The sequence below is a fragment of the Chiloscyllium punctatum genome, chromosome 4, assembly GCF_047496795.1.
Source record: "Chiloscyllium punctatum isolate Juve2018m chromosome 4, sChiPun1.3, whole genome shotgun sequence".
Taxonomy (NCBI): Eukaryota; Metazoa; Chordata; class Chondrichthyes; order Orectolobiformes; family Hemiscylliidae; genus Chiloscyllium; species Chiloscyllium punctatum.
This window is the reverse complement of record NC_092742.1, coordinates 46,103,307-46,119,834: the sequence shown is the minus strand read 5'-3', so window position 1 is coordinate 46,119,834 and position 16,528 is coordinate 46,103,307. Positions and strand designations below refer to the sequence as shown.

The window sequence follows — 16,528 nt, the reverse complement described above, 5'->3', positions numbered from 1 at the left end:
CAACTAATTTTAAATGAAACTTAATTTAAAGAAAAATGGTAGACAGCCTTATATGAACCTCAAAACCCAGTCTTAAAAAGTGAAGGAAAGAAGATACTTTATACAAAAATATTTCTTAATGTCAATTTCTACTTCTTGAGGAGTGCTTCATTTAAGAGCAGAATTATTCTTCCCTGAACCATAAACCTCATCATCAGGATCATTACTCCTATCTTTGAACAAAAATTTCAAACAAAAGTTGAAAAGGTGAGGATTGGCAAATGCAATTCAGCACAAATAAGAGAGAGATATTGCACTTTAGAAGGTCAAACCAAGGTAGGACAAAAGTTCAAACAAAAATGTGTGTGTCTTCACATGTACAATTGTAATTCAAGTAATGTGCTGCCATTGACAAAAGGACCACCATCCTTCTCATTACACTCAACCCATGTTTTGGCACGTGCAGTGAAATGCTACCCAGGAATCGAAATGTCAAATTCTGAGTACTATAATATTTCAGTAAGCACTGGATCATTGTGTTGTTGCTATCCATGCTAGAGCCAAATAGGAAGACATTTTCTATTTTTACATCTACTAGTCACCTTTGAATTTCAGCTAAACACACACCCAAGGTAAGTATAAATCTATTTATCTCAAAGTCCAGTTCCCCAGTCTGAGACCAAGGAATTGACCAAAACCTCAAATGAAGCCAGAGGAGTTATGTTTTTTTCATTTACACCTCCCAAAAACTTTCAATTACCTTTCCGAATTATTTTGCTTTTTAGACCATATGATATAGGAGCAGAAATTAGGTTATTTGGCCCATAGAGTGTCATCCACCATTCAATCATGGCTGATAGGTTTTTCAGCCCCATTTTCCCAACTTTCTCCCCATAACCTTTGATTCCCTTGGCAATCTTGAACGTATCGATCTCTGTTTTAAATACAGATTAGATTGGATTCCCTACAGTGTGGAAACAGGTCCTTCGGCCCAACAAGTCCATACCGACTCTCCGAAGAGCAACCAACCCAGACCCATTCCCCTATATTTACCCCTGGCTAATCCACCTAACACAATGGGTAACTTAGCATGGCCAATTCACCTGGCCTGCACATCTTTGGACTGTGGGAGTAAACTAGAGCACCCAGAGGAAACCCACGCAGACACTGATGAATGTGCAAACAGACAGTGGCCCGAGGCGGGAATCGAACCCAAGCCCCTGGCACTGTGAGACAGCAGTGCTAACCACTGAGCCACTGTGCCATCCATATACCCGATGGCCTGGCCTCCACAGCCTTCAGTGACAATGAATTCCAGATTCACCACTCTTTGATGAAAGAAGTTTTCCCTTATTTCTGTTCTTAAAGTCTTCCCTGTACTTGAAGGCTGTTACCTCACATCCTCGTCTCTCCTGCCAATGGAAACATCCACTCTGTCTAGGCCATTCAGTATTCTAGAAGTTTAAATCAGATCTCTTCACCCCCCACCCCACCAATCTTTCTAAACTCCACAGTATAGTCTGAGTCATCAAAATGTTCCTCATATGTTCCTGCTATAATGAGGGGGCATAGCTTTAAATTAAGGGGTGGTAGGTATAGGACAGATATTAGGGGTAGATTCTTTACTCAGCGAGTCGTGAGTTCATGGAACGCCCTGCCAGTAGTAGTGGTGGACTCTCCCTCTTTATGGGCATTTAAATGGGCATTGGATAGGCATATGGAGGATAGTGGGCTAGTGTAGGTTAGGTGGGTTTGGACCGGCGCAACATCGAGGGCCAAAAGGGCCTGTACTGCGCTGTATTGTTCTATGTTCTATGTTAAGCCTTTCGTTCCTGGGATCATGCTCATGAACCTCCTCTGGATCTTCTCCAGGCCAACACATCCTTCCTGAGGTTTGGGGTCCATGCTTGCACACAATACTGTAAATGTGGTCTGACTAGAGCTTCAGGAATACATCCCTGCTTTTAAACTCTAGTCCTTTCAAGATGAACGACAATATTGTATTCACCTTCCTAACTACCGACTCAACCTAAAAGTTTACCTTAAGAAACTAGGACTCCAGTCTCTTTGTACTTCTGATTTCTGAATTTTCCTCCTATTTAGAAAATAGTCCATGCCTCTATTCCGTCTACCAAAGTGCATGACTTAACACTTTCCCACATTATATTTCATCTGCCACTTCTTTGCCTAATCTTCTGTCTGAATCTTTCTGTAGTCTTCCCGCATCCTCAGGTTGCACAGTTGCTCAGTGGTTAGCACTGCTGCCTTACAGCGCCAGGGACTAGGGTCCGATTCCTGCCTTGGGCCACTGTGTGTGGAGTTTGCACATTCTCCCTGCGTTTGTGTGGGTTTCTTCCAGGGGCCGACTTCCTCCCACAATCCAAAGCATGTGCAGGTCAGGCAAATTGGCAATGCCAAATTGTCCATAGTTTAGGTCCATTAGTCAGGGGTAAATATAGGGGAATGGGTCTGGGTGGGTTACCTTTTGGAGAGTCGGTATGGATTTGTTGGGCCAAAAGGCCTGTTTCCACACTGTAGGGAATCTAATCTCATACTACCTGCCCCTCCACCTATCTTTGTATCATCTGCAAACTTAGCCAGAAAATCTTCAGTTTCTTCAAGATCATTAATGTATAAAGTGAAAGTTGTGGCCCCAACATTGACCCTTATAGAGCACATTAGTCACTGGCTTCCATCCTGAGGAGGATCCTTATATTCCCACTCTCTGCCTTCTGCCAAACAGCCAATCTTCTATCTATGCCAGTACCTTGCCTCTAACATCATGGGCCCTTATCTTACTCAGCAGTCTCCTTGCAGCACATTATCAAAGACCTTCTGGAAGTCCAGATAGATAAAATCCATTGGCTCTCCTTGGTCTAACCTGCTTGTTACCTCCTCAAAGTGTTCTAACAGATTTGTCAGGCACGAACTCCCCTTGATGAAGCTATGCTGACTTTGCCCTATATTTATCAGAGTATATCTTTCCTTTTCCACTAATTTATCTCTGCTCTCTCTCAACACCTCTGGGTTAAACTTTAGATTTGAGTCAGTAATCAAAGTTAATGGTTTGGACTGTGACATTGGCTGATCTGTCTTAATCAGAGAATCTGAGGTCATTTTACAATCTTCACTTTATCTTGCTTTTCTCTCAGTTAGTTTGCCTAAATTTTACATTGAACAAAGTCTTATCCTAAGATGGTGTTTTAATTCCTGTTGTAATCTTGAATTGGGCCATAAGTGAACACAGAATTATCCAGTTGTTTGTGACTGACAAAACACTTCTGCAATAGGTCTTTTCTCAGCGTGTACACTTCTTTGTGCAGCATTTAACGTACAGTCATATGGTGGTATTAGGTTCCCTTCTTACTCTGAAATATTTCAATCTCTAAACTGTAGAGGATTATTTGACGCTAATATATCTGGTAACTTATGAATTGCAAACCAACATCTCAGGCCTGAATACCATTGGCACTTGTAACATTGAGCCTATATTCAAAATTATCCACCTTATTTATCAATCAAAAAAAACTTTCTAGTCCAATTCAAACAAACTGATATGTACTCAGTTGTACAGTTTTATGTTTAACATTGGTTGAGTCATTTCTCATCCTGAGAACCGCTTTGCAACTTTTCAACCATTCTAATATCTCCATCAACCTTTACATATCCATGATGTGAAGGTGTCAGTTTTGGACTGGGGTGGACAAGGTTAAAAAAAAAATCACACACCAGGTTATAGTCCAACAGGTTTATTTGACGGTAGAAGCTTTCAGACTGCTACTCCTTCATCAGGTACCTAGTGGGGGGGGGAATCATAGGACACAGAATTTACAGTAAAAGATCAAGCGTCATATGACTGATGCGATGTATTGAACAAACCTAGACTGCTGTTAAGTCTTTAATCAATCAATTAGAATAGAGACACAGGTTTTGATTGATTAAATCCCAGACCTTCTTTCAAGTCATGTTCCCGAGATAACTTGAGGCTTTATCTGTATTAAAAAAAGTGACATATCAACTCAGACAATGCATTAAAGGTGTCAGGGTAGAGGCTGTCTGTATCCCAATCTTGAGTTAGACTGGTTCTATTTACACATACTCACACACAAACACATCTATGGGATGAATTTACATATCCAGATATATTTTATTTTGTTCAAAAAGCACGCAGTCAGTCCATGTGACATTTTATAAATGCCTATTTTGTAAGTAGAACCAGTGTGACTCAAGATTGGGATACTGATAGACTCTAACCTGACACCTTTAATGCACTGAGCTGAGATGTTACTTTTTTAAAAAATACTGATAAAACCTCAAATTATCTCAGGAACATGACTTGAAGGAAGGTTTGGGATTTATATGTTAATCAATCAAAACCTGCATCCCAATTCCAAGCGATTACAGATTTGTTCAATACGTTGCATCAGTTGTGTGACACTTTGATCTTTTACTATAAATTCTGTGCCCTATGATTCTGCCCCACTAGCTACCTGACAAAGGAGCAGCAGTCCAAATGTTGTACTATCAAGTAAACCTGTTGGACGATAACCTGGTCATACAATGATAGAGATGTACAGCATGGAATCAGACCCTTCGGTCCAACGCGTCCATGCCGACCAGATATCCCAAACCAAATTAGTCCTACCTGCCAGCACTCAGCCCATTTCCCTCCAAACCCTTCCTATTCACATACTCATCCAATGACTCTTAAATGTTGCAATTGTACCAGCCTCCACCACATCCTCTGGCAGCTCATTGCATACATGTACCACCCTCTGTGTGAAAAAGTTGCCCCTTAGGTCTCTTTTATATCTTTCCCCTCTCACCCTAAACCTATGCCTCTAGTTCTGGATTCCCCCCTCCCAGGGAAAAGACTTTGTCTATTATCCTATCCATGTCCCTCACAATTTTATAAGCCTCTATAAGCTAACCGCTCAGCCTCTGACACTCCAGGGAAAACAGCCCTAACCTATTCAAACTCTCCCTATAGCTCAACTCCTCCAATCCTGGCAACATCCTATAAATCTTTTCTGAACCCTTTCTAGTGTCACAATGTCCTTTCAGTAGAAAGGAGACCAGAATTGCACACAATGTTCCAAAAGTGGCCTAACCAATGTCCTGTACAGCTGCAACATGACCTCCCAACTCCCGTATTCAATACTCTGACCAGTAAAGGAAAGCATACCAAACGCCTTCTTCACTATCCTATCTACCTGCAACTCCACTTTCAAGGACCAATGAACCTGCACTCCAAGGTCTCTTTGTTCAGTAACATTCCCCAGGACCTTATCATTAAGTGTATAAATCCTGTTAAGTTTTGCTATCCCAAAATGCAGCACCTCACATTTATCCAAATTAAAGTCCATCTGCCACTTCTCAGCCCATTGGCCCATCTGATCAAAATCCTGCTGTAATCGGAGGTAACCTTCTTCATTGTTCACTATACATCCAATTTTGGTGTCATCTGCAAACTTACTAAGTAAATCTATTATGCTCACATTCAAATCATTTATATTTTTAAAAAATGATAAAAAGTAGTGGACCCAGCACCAATCCTTGTGGCACTCCACTGGTCATAGGCCTTAACCTTCCACCACCACCCTCTGTCTTCTACCTTTGAGCCAGTTCTGTATCCAAATGGCTAGTTCTCCCTGTATTCCTTGCTAACGAGTCTCCCATGGGGAACCTTTTTGAAAGCCTTAATCAAGTCCATATGGATCATCTCTACCACTTTGTCCTCAATCTTCTTTGTTACTTCTTCAAAAAAAAACTCAATCAGGTTTCTGAGACATGATTTCCCAAGCACAAAACCATGTTGACTATCCATAATCAGTCCTTGCCTTTCCAAATACAGGTACATCCTGTCCCTCAGGATTCGCTCCAACAACTTGCCCACTACCGATGTCAGGCTCACTGGTCTATACTTCCCTGACTTGTCCTTACCACCTTTTTTTAAAAACAGTGGCACCACATTAGCCAACTGCCAGTACCTCACCAGTGACTATCAATGATACAACTATCTCAGCAATCACTTCTCTCGCTTCCCAGAGTTCTAGAGTACACCTGATCAGGTCCTGGGGATTTATCTGCTTTTATGCTTTTCAAGACATCCAGCACTTCCTCCTCTGTAATATGGACACTTTTCAACATGTCACCATTTATTTCCCTACATTCTCTACCTTTCATGTCCTTTGTCACAGTAAACACCGATGCAAAATACTCATTTACTATCTCCCCCATCTCCTGCGGCTCCACACAAAAGGTCACATTGCTGATATTTGAGGGGTCCTAATCTCTGCCTAGTTACCCTTTTGTCTTTAATGTACTTGGAAAAACCCTTTGTATTCTCCTTAACTCTATTTGCCAAAGCTATCTCATGTCCTCTTTTCACCCTCTTGATTTCCCTCTTAAGCAGACTCCTACTGCCTTTATACTCTAAGGATTCATTTGAACTATCTTGTCTACACTTGACATATGCTTCCTTCTTTTTCTTAACCAAACCCACAAATTCTTTCGTCATCCAGCATTCCCTACACCTACCAGCCTTTCCTTTCACCTCTAACAGGAATATACTGTTGTTGGACTCTTGTTATCTTATTTCTGAAGGCTTCCCATTTTCCAGCCATCCCTTTACCTGTGAACATCTGCCCCCAATCAGCTTTTGAAAAGTTCTTGCCTAATACCTGTGATTTTTAAACTTTCTTAACCTATCAAAAACAACTTATTACTACTGCTTTCATACAAACCATCCATATGGTCATGTTGCAGTTCCTCCAGTAACTTCTCCAAACCCTTGCAGGAGATAGTTGCAACTGTCTAGGCAAGTGGAGAGTATTCTATAATCCTCACGACTTGTGCCTCGTAAGGAACAGCATTGGGAAGACAGGAGGATGGTTAATGCAGAATTCCTAACTTCTAACATCCTCTTGTAACCATAGTGTTTAGTTAGCTGGTCCAGTTCAGCTTCTTTCAAATAGTAAACCTCAACTCCTTCCCCACCTCCACTTCCTGATTCCTAAAAGGATATTGATCACGGGGCTTCAACAATGGCAATACCATCAAAAAACAGTGATGGTTTGGGATAATAACTATTACACTCAAACATTAGAAGTGCAAAAGACAGGTAATGTTTTCAAAGGTTTTTAACGTTGAAACTAACTGGAAAAATTGGTTGGTCAACTTACTGCTTAGGGATTGTACTGATGAGGCCTTCGACTGCATATCATTTGGAGAAACTCAGATTCAAAGCAACTTCTGGATTTTTACACATTTGGATTTCTGAAGTTGCTGCCTACTTTAGTAGTGCAAGCATTGAAAGGCAAAAAGTTTTTGATCAGACAGGTCAGTAGTGTAATGCAAACACTTAAAAAGTAGCATGTTACCAAACCTCAATCATTTAAAAAAATACGGGAAGTTCCAACCAAAATTTTTTTTTGTTCATGACATTCACCGCCCTCTCGAGGGCAATCAAATGTTGACCTAGAAAATGATACATACACTCTTTAAAATAAATAAAACTGAAGCTTAGTAGTAAGAAAACTTGCAAACGTTCTAAGATTCAATTCACTTGTCAAAACTATAAACATATTTTTCGACAAACCTAAAAAAATAAAAGATGAAAATAAAAACGAAAACGAAAACGAAAACAAAATGTGAGAAATAAGGAAGTAGAACAAAGACAATTAAAACTTGAACTCTTTACAAAACTGTTAACAATTTGGAGACACGAAAATATATACATAAGAGGAGAACATTAGGCTTGGACAATGCTAAATTGGAATCCATCTGAGTTACCAGTCAGTCAGGGTCCAGGTCATTTAAGAAACCTGCCCGAGGCCAGCACCTAAAGCGAGTTCCGGCTGCTGATTACACCAGGTGGAGCTCCGCGTGGCTGAGGTTTGTGAACCCAAGTAGAAAGTGCAGGATCCTTTTCTAACCGCTATCACCTTCTCTTCCCCCACCCTATGAACCGCGATAGAAAACAATACCTCTCACCTTCGCCTCGTTATGGCAGTTTCCCAGAATCGGTAAGGACTAAATAAACAACTGGAGATATGCTCCACCCAACTTTTAACCTTTTAAGAGTGGGAACTGTAATCAGCTTCTTATTTCATTGTGAGGAGTGTCTGTTTAAATTCATCAGTCAAATCGCCTTTACTAGTCATAGGTCTAGAAATAGGTCGATCGGCGTAAAGCTAAATAATTATCAATTGTATGGTTATAACTATTAATTTCCCAATTTGCGTCAAAAAGATTCAGCTTTGATAGTGTTCTTTCACTGAAAATGCTGTACAGGACTTAAGCAGATTTGAGTCCAAGTATATACAACACTAACTGGTTATCATACCCTGGACACTTGCATGTGTGGCAGTGTCATATTGTCCAAAGGTTTAAATATAAATCAAAATAATTTTAACTAGAGAAGAGCTGATTTTTTAGGGACTTTTTTTTTTAGCTGAAACTAGGGATTAATGCTTTACTTAGTTCTATTCATGTTAACAAGTAAATTACTGTCAGGTCCTAACCCACTGTTAGAAGGATCAGTAACCGTGGATACAATTTTTAGTTAATTGGCGAAATGATTAGAAAGGAGATGAAGAAAAATTTTAACACAGCAAAAGTTTGTATTCTAGAACATTCTCAAAAATGATTGTTGATGCAGATTTAGTAGTGAGTAATGAAAAAAAATGAAGACCACTAATCTGAAATGAACCTGCCAACAAAGGTTTAGCAGGTTTACTGTGGTTTCTATGTTCTGTTCCCAATGTTGGTTTTATTCTAGCCCGGTCCAAAAGTGATATCTAGCACCCAGGAACTGTATAGCAACAGCAACAGTCTTCTTCCAGGCTGAGCAGCCTAACAGGTTGAAGGCTTCTTAGACAGCGAAGTAATTAAAATAATTACTCTTCGCTTTTTACAAAAAGAAAAGGTGTTGGAGAACTTTAGCAGGTCTCACAGCATCTGTGTAAAGAAAAACAAAGTTAACATTTTGAGTCTGATGCCTTCTGAATGATAGCAGTCTTTGGAGTGAGGAAGGAATGTAATGGGAAATCAGAGGGTGGGAGTTCAGTGACACCTGTTAGGGCCTTGGCAGGGATATTCAGCTTGGGGTTGGAAGAAGGGATTCAGAAAGGGAGGTTTGCAGTCTCAGGACAGGGATGGGTTTCTGAGAAGTAAGGAAGGGAAAGATTTAGGTGCCTCAGCAGAGTCATAGAGTCATAGAGATGTACAGCATGGAAACAGATCCTTTGGTCCGATTTGTCCATGCCGACCAGATATCCTAGCCTAATCTCGTCCCATTTGCCCAGCATTTGGCCTATATGCCTCTAAACACTTCCTATTCATATACCCATCCAAATGCAACTTAAATGTTGCAAGCCTCCACCACTTCCTCTGGCAGCTCATTCCATACCCGTACCACCCTCTGTGTGGAAAAGTTGCCCCTTAGATCTCTTTTATATCTTTCCCCTCTCATCCTAAACCTATGCCTTCTAGTTCTGGACTCCCCGACCCCAGGGAAAAGACTTTGCCTATTTATCCTATTCGTGCCCCTCAAAATTTTGTAAACCTCTATAAGGTCACCCCTCAGCCTTCGACGCTCCAGGGAAAACAGCCTCAGCCTGTTCAGCCTCTCCCTGTAGCTCAAATCTTCCAACACTTGCAACATCTGTGAGATGATCAATCAAGTGGGCATTAAAGTAGGCACATGGAATCAACTAGGTAAAAACAATGACTGCAGATGCTGGAAACCAGATTCTGGATTAGTGGTGCTGGAAGAGCACAGCAGTTCAGGCAGCATCCAAGAAGCAGCGAAATCGACATTTCGGGCAAAAGCCCTTCATCAGGAATTAAGGCAGTGAGCCTGAGGTGTGGAGAGATAAGATAGAGGAGGGTGGGGGTGGGGAGAAAGTAGCATAGAATACAATGGGTGAGTGGGGGAGGGGATGAAGATGATAGATCAGGGAGGAGAGGGTGGAGTGGATAGGTGGAAAAGGAGATAGGCAGGTAGGACAAGTCCGGACAAGTCATGGGGACAGTGCTGAGCTGGAAGTTTGGAACTAGGGTGAGGTGGGGGAAGGGGAAATGAGGAAACTGTTGAAGTCCACGTTGATGCCCTGGGGTTGAAGTGTTCCGAGGTGGAAGATGAGGCGTTCTTCCTCCAGGCGTCTGGTGGTGAGGGAGCGGTGGTGAAGGAGACCCAGGACCTCCATGTCCTCGGCAGAGTGGGAGGGGGAGTTGAAATGTTGGGCCACGGGGCGGTGTGGTTGATTGGTGCGGGTGTCCTGGAGATGTTCCCTAAAGCGCTCTGCTAGGAGGCGCCCTGTCTCCCCAATGTAGAGGAGACCGCATCGGGAGCAACGGATACAATAAATGATATTAGTGGATGTGCAAGTAAAACTTTGATGGATGTGGAAGGCTCCTTTGGGGCCTTGAATAGAGGTGAGGGAGGAGGTGTGGGCGCAGATTTTGCAGTTCCTGCGGTGGCAGGGGAAAGTGCCAGAATGGGAGGGTGGGTTGTAGGGGAGCGTGGACCTGACCAGGTAGTCACGGAGGGAACGGTCTTTACGGAAGGCGGAAAGGGGTGGGGAGGGAAATATATCCCTGGTGGTGGGGTCTTTTTGGAGGTGGCGGAAATGTCGGCGGATGATTTGGTTTATGTGAAGGTTGGTAGGATGGAAGGTGAGCACTGGGGTGTTCTGTCCTTGTTACGATTGGAGGAGTGGGGTCTGAGGGCGGAGGTGCGGGATGTGGACGAGATGCGTTGGAGGGTATCTTTAACCACGTGGGAAGGGAAATTGCGGTCTCTAAAGAAGGAGGCCATCTGGTGTGTTCTGTGGTGGAACTGGTCCTCCTGGGAGCAGATACGCCAGAGGCGGAAGAATTGGGAATACGGGATGGCATTTTTGCAAGAGGTAGGGTGTGAAAAGGTGTAATCCAGGTAGCTGTGGGAGTCGGTGGGTTTGTAAAAAATGTCAGTGTCAAGTTGGTTGTCATTAATGGAGATGGAGAAGCCCAGGAAGGGGAGGGAGGTGTCAGAGTTGGTCTAGGTAAATTTAAAGTCAGGGTGGAATGTGTTGGTGAAGTTGATGAATTGCTCAACCTCCTCGCGGGAGCACAAGATGGCGCCAATGCAGTCATCAATGTAGCGGAGGAAGAGCTGGGGAGTGGTGCTGGTGTAATTACGGAAGATCGACTGTTCTACGTAACCAAGAAAGAGACAGGCATAACTGGGGCCCATACGTGTGCCCATTGCGACCCCTTTGGTCTGGAGGAAGTGGGAGGATTCAAAGGAGAAATTGTTAAGGGTGAGGACCAGTTCGGCCAAACGAATGAGAGTGTCGGTGGAAGGGTACTGTTGGGGACGTCTGGAGAGGAAAAAATGGAGGGCTTGGAGGCCCTGGTCATGGCAGATGGAGGTGTAGAGGGATTGGATATTCATGGTGAAGATGAGGCGTTGGGGGCCGGGGAAACGGAAGTCTTGGAGGAGGTGGAGGGCGTGGGTGGTGTCTCGAACATATGTGGGGAGTTCCTGGACTAGGGAGGATAGGACAGTGTCGAGGTAGGTAGAGATGAGTTCAGTGGGGCAGGAGCATGCTGAGACAATGGGTCGGCCAGGGTGGTCAGGCTTGTAGATCTTGGGAAGGAGGTAGAAGTGGGCAGTGCGGGGTTCCCAGACTACGAGGTTGGAAGCTGTGGGTGGGAGATCTCCTGAGGTGATGAGGTTCTGTATGGTCTGGGAGATGATGGTTTGGTGATGGGGGGTGGGGTCATGGTCGAGGGGGAAGTAGGAAGAGGTGTCCTCAAGTTGGCATTTGGCTTCAGCGGTGTAGAGGTCAGTGCGCCAGACTACCACTGCGCCCCCTTTATCCGCTGGCTTGGTGGTGAGGTTGGGATTGCAGCAGAGGGATTGGAGGGCTGCGCATTGTGAGGGTGAGAGGTTGGAGTGGGGGAAGGGGGTAGACAGGTTGAGGCGGTTAATGTCCCGGTGGCAGTTGGAAATGAAGAGGTCGAGGGCAGGTAATAGGCCAGTGCGGGGTATCCAGGTAGATGCAGTGTATTGGAGGTGGGCGAAGGGGTCTTCGGAAGGTGGGCAGGAGTCCTGATTGTGAAAGTAAGCTCGGAGGCGGAGGCGACGGAAGAACTGTTCGATGTCACGGCGTGTATTAAATTCATTGATGCATGGACGCAGGGGGATGAAGACGAGTCCTTTGCTGAGGACTGATCGTTCATCCTCAGTGAGGGGGAGGTCTGGGGGGGGATGGTGAAAACTCTGCAGGGGTGGGAGCTGGGATCTGGTGTGTGTGTGGAGCTGGGAGTCAGGGCGGAACCTGTAACTGGAGTGGGGGGAATGGGGGTGAAGCCATGGAATTGACTAGCAGTCCTTGCCTTCCTGTAGCCTTCATATTCCCTGTTGTGTTGCTGACTGAGTGGCTGCCTTTTGTATTGCAAGTAATCATAGTAATTCGGCAATAATCAGGCCCTTTGACTCATCCCCTGGCTGTTGGCCAACAACCACCAAACTACACTAATCCCATTTACCTGCACTAGGGCCCATAGCCTAAAATTTTAAAATAATCATCCAGATGTTTCTTATGAAATTTTGGAGAAGATTTATAGCTCAGATTGTGGATCAGGTTGTAAATTTGCTTGCTGAGATGGTAGATCTGTTCTCAAACGTTTCGTCACCATACACGGTAACAACTTCGGTAGGCTTCCAGTGAAGTGTTCGTATTCTGTCCCACTTGCTATTTATCTGACTCAATCTGTTATGGTGGGTGCTATCATTTCTAGTTCTGTTTCTGAGAGGTTGGTAAATGGGGTCCAAATTGATATGTTTGTTAATGGAATTCTGGTTTGAATGGCAGGCCTCCAGGATTTCCTGTGTGTGTTTTTGTTTAGTCTGTCCGAGGATGGATGTATTGTCGCAGTCAAACTGGTGTCCCTCTTCGTCTGTGTGTATGGATGCTAGTGATAGTTGGTCATGTGTTTTGGTAGCTAGTTGGTGCTCATGCATCCTGGTGGCTAGTTTCCTGCCAGTCTGTCCAATGTTATGTTGGTTACAGTCCTTGCAGGGTATTTTTGTAAATCACGTTCGTTCTACTGGTTGTTGGTATGGGTCCTTTAAATTCATCAGGAGCTGTTTCAGTGTGGTGGTAGGTTTCTAGGCTAGCATGTTGCCTAGGGGCTGGTATAGTCTGGTCGTCATCTCCGAGGTATCTTTGATGTATAGCAGGGTGGCTAGAGTTTCTGGCCATGATGTGGCTTCTTCAGGTGTTTTGTGTAGGAATTGGAAGACAGCACTTATCAGGTTCCCATTGTTCCTGAATATGTTGTATAGGCATTTTTCCTCAGCTTCTTGTAGTTCCTAGGTGCTGTAGTGTGTTGTGGCTTGTTTAAATGTTCTGATGCAGTGTGATTGTGGGTGTTGTGATGATTGCTCCTGTAGTTGAATATCTGGTCAGTGTGTGTGTGGCTTTCCTGCAGATGCCAGTCTGTAGCTCTCCATTGGTTTTGTGTCCTACTGTGACATCTAGGAAGGGGTATCTTGTTGTTCTCTTCCTCTTTGGTGAAGTTTAAACCAGTAAGGATGTTGTTTATGCGTTTGTGGGTTTCTTCTAATTTGTTGCATTTTGTGATGACAAAGGTGTCATCTACATAGCCAATCCAAAGCTTAGGCTAGATCATGGGAAGAGCTGTTGGTTCTAACCTCTGCATAACTGCTTCTGCTAGAAGTCCTGATATTGGCGATCCCATAGATATCCCATTGATTTGTTTGTAGATGTTGTTGTTAAAGGTGAAGTGGGTTGTCTTCTAGGTTGAACTTACTGACCTTGCTGATGGAGTTAGTGCTGTCAGGTGCTTGTGTCCTTGGTTCGTCTAGCAGTGAGGCCAGTGTTTCTTTGGCTAGGGTGATGTTTATTGATGTGTATAAGTCTATCACACTGAAGGAAACCATGACCTCACCATCCCCTACCTTGGTGCCTTTGATGTTAAGGAATTCCTGAGTGGAGTGAATGGAGTTAGTTGTGATTTGGAGATGCCGGTGTTGGACTGGGGTGTACAAAGTTAAAGAATCACACAACATCCGGTTATAGTCCAACAGGTTTATTTGGAAGCACTAGCTTTCGGAGCGCTACTCCTTTATCAGGTGGTTGTGGAGTATAAGATTGTAAGACACAGAATTTATCGCAAAAGTTTACAGTGTGATTTAACTGAAATTATATCTTGAAAAAGACCTGTATTGTTTGTAAAGTCTATCATCTTTTAGAATGAACATATTGGTTTCAGTTCTTTCATTTGTAAATTGCAGAATATTTCCTCACAGCGCCAGGGACCTGGGTTTGATTCCAGCCTCGGGCGACTGTCTGTATGGAGTTTGCACGTTCTGCGTGGGTTTCCTCCGAGTGCTCCGGTTTCCTCCCACAGTCCAAAGATGTGCTGGTTAGGTGAATTGGTCATGCTAAATTGCCCATTGTGTTAGGTGCATTAGTCAGAGGTAAATGGGTCTGGGTAGGTTACTTTTCGGAGGGTTGATGTTGGGCCAAAGGGCCTGTTTCCACACTGTAGGGAATCTATTCTAATCTAAACCTGTGAATGGGTAGATCAGTGGGAGGTGTTCAAAAATAATTCAATACAGAACCAAGTTTGAGCATTCTGGGTAATCCAAGATGGAGGATGGGAAAAAATTCTGGCTGTAACAGCTACTCCTTTTTTTTTGAGGTATTTTAGGTGCTGGAGGTGATTTCCTTGAATTCCAGGAGCAGCAATCACTGTTTTATATGCTACTGCATTGTTTTAGAACTTTGGGGAAAAACAGTCAAAACAACAGCAGTTTTAAAAGGGAGAAGAACAGACAAAGGAAGCACATAGTGAGGACAGTGCAGGAGAGAGAGAGAGAGAGAGAACCTGCACAGTTACTGCCTTTGCTGTTTTTGAATTCATATATCGCTGGACATCAGAGCACTGGACATCTGGGAAAATGAGCAAACAGTGAATTTCACAACTAATCTTGGAGGAACCGGTTTGGGCAAAGTTCACAACACAGAATCAGATAAGTTAATCGTTGTTTTAAATCTGTCCAATAGAAAGGCTGCAGTAGTGAGTACAGTGGGTTCTTTCTTGATTATGTGTTTTTGGAGATAAGTCTCTTGATTAAACTTAAAATATAAGCCATAACTATTAATTTAACCTGGTGCAGTATTTTGTAGAGGAATAGGACGGTGTTATTTTCTGGGTCTGTGGATTGTGGAGGAGCAAAAATAGCCTTTGCAGTGATATGCACTTCTTGTCAAATGTAGGAGTTTAAAGAAGTTTAAGGGTTACTGCGGATTACATCTGCCATAAATGCTGTTGGATGCAAATCTTATCAGATCGAATGGATCGGTTAGAGTGACAGTTATAATTGATGAGGAATTTGCAACAGCAACAATATGTGATGGATGGCAGTTATAGGAAGTGGGGAAAGTCTCAGATACAGTCACATAGATGGGTTAGCTCCAGGAGGGGTAAGAGAGGTAGGCAGCAAGTGCAGGAGTTTTTTGTGGATATACCCAATTCAAACAGGTATGCTGTTTTGGAAAATGTAGGGGGTGATGAATTCTCAGGGGAACATAGCACGAACAGTCAAGTTTCTGGTGTTGAGACTGGCTCTAATGCAATGAGGGGTACGTCGGCTTCCAAGAGATCAATTGTGTTAGGGGATTCCATAGTCCAAGGTACAGACAGATGGTTCTGTGGCCAGCAGAGAAAAAGCAGAATGTTGTGTTGTTTCCCTGGTGCTCGGATCAAGGATGTCTCAGAGAGGGTGCAGAATGTTTTTGTGGGGGAGAGGGGCCAGCAAGGGGTCATTGTCAACATTGGAACCAACAAGATAGGAAGGGAAAAGGTTGAGATTCTAAAGGGAGATTACAGAGAATTAGGCATAAATTTAAAAAAGGAGGTCCTCAAGGGTAGTAATATCTGGATTACTCCCAGTGCTACGAGTTAGTGAGGGCAGGAATAGGAGGATAGAGCAGATGAATGCATGGCTGAGAAGCTGGTGTATGGGAGAAGGATTCACATTATTGGATCATTGGAATCTCTTTTGGGGTAGAAGTGACCTGTACAACAAGGACGGATTGCACTTAAATTGGGAGGGGGCTAATATACTGGCAGGGAAATTTGCTAGAACTGCTTGGGAGGATTTAAACTAGTAAGGTGGGGGGCGGGGTGGTGGGACCAAGGGAGATAGTGAGGAAAGAGATTGATCTGAGACTGGTACAGTTGAGAACAGAAGTGAGTCAGTCAGGGCAGGCAGGGACAAGGTAGGACTAATAAATTAAACTGCATTTATTTCAATACAAGGGGCCTAACAGGGAAGGCAGATGAACTCAGAGCATAGTTAGGAACATGGGACTGGGATATCATAGCAATTACAGAAACATGGCTCAGGGATGGTCAGGACTGGCAGCTTAATGTTCTAGGATACAAATGCTACAGGAAGGATAGAAAGGGAGGCAACAGAGGAGGGGAAGTGGCATTTTTGATAAGGGATAGCATTACAGCTGTG

The 16,528-nt window shown here is 43.6% G+C and overlaps 1 protein-coding gene across 1 annotated transcript in view; it reads right to left on the bottom strand.

Moving 5' to 3' along the window:
* LOC140476252 (exocyst complex component 3-like) overlaps positions 1–7,856 on the bottom strand; it is a 62,111-nt gene extending 54,255 nt beyond the window's left edge. Inside the window, exon 1 of the mRNA XM_072568559.1 lies at positions 7,774–7,856. The gene's annotated coding sequence lies outside the window, so the exon portion shown is untranslated. The remainder of the gene's footprint in view (positions 1–7,773) is intronic.
* Between the last annotated feature and the right edge of the window lie 8,672 nt (positions 7,857–16,528).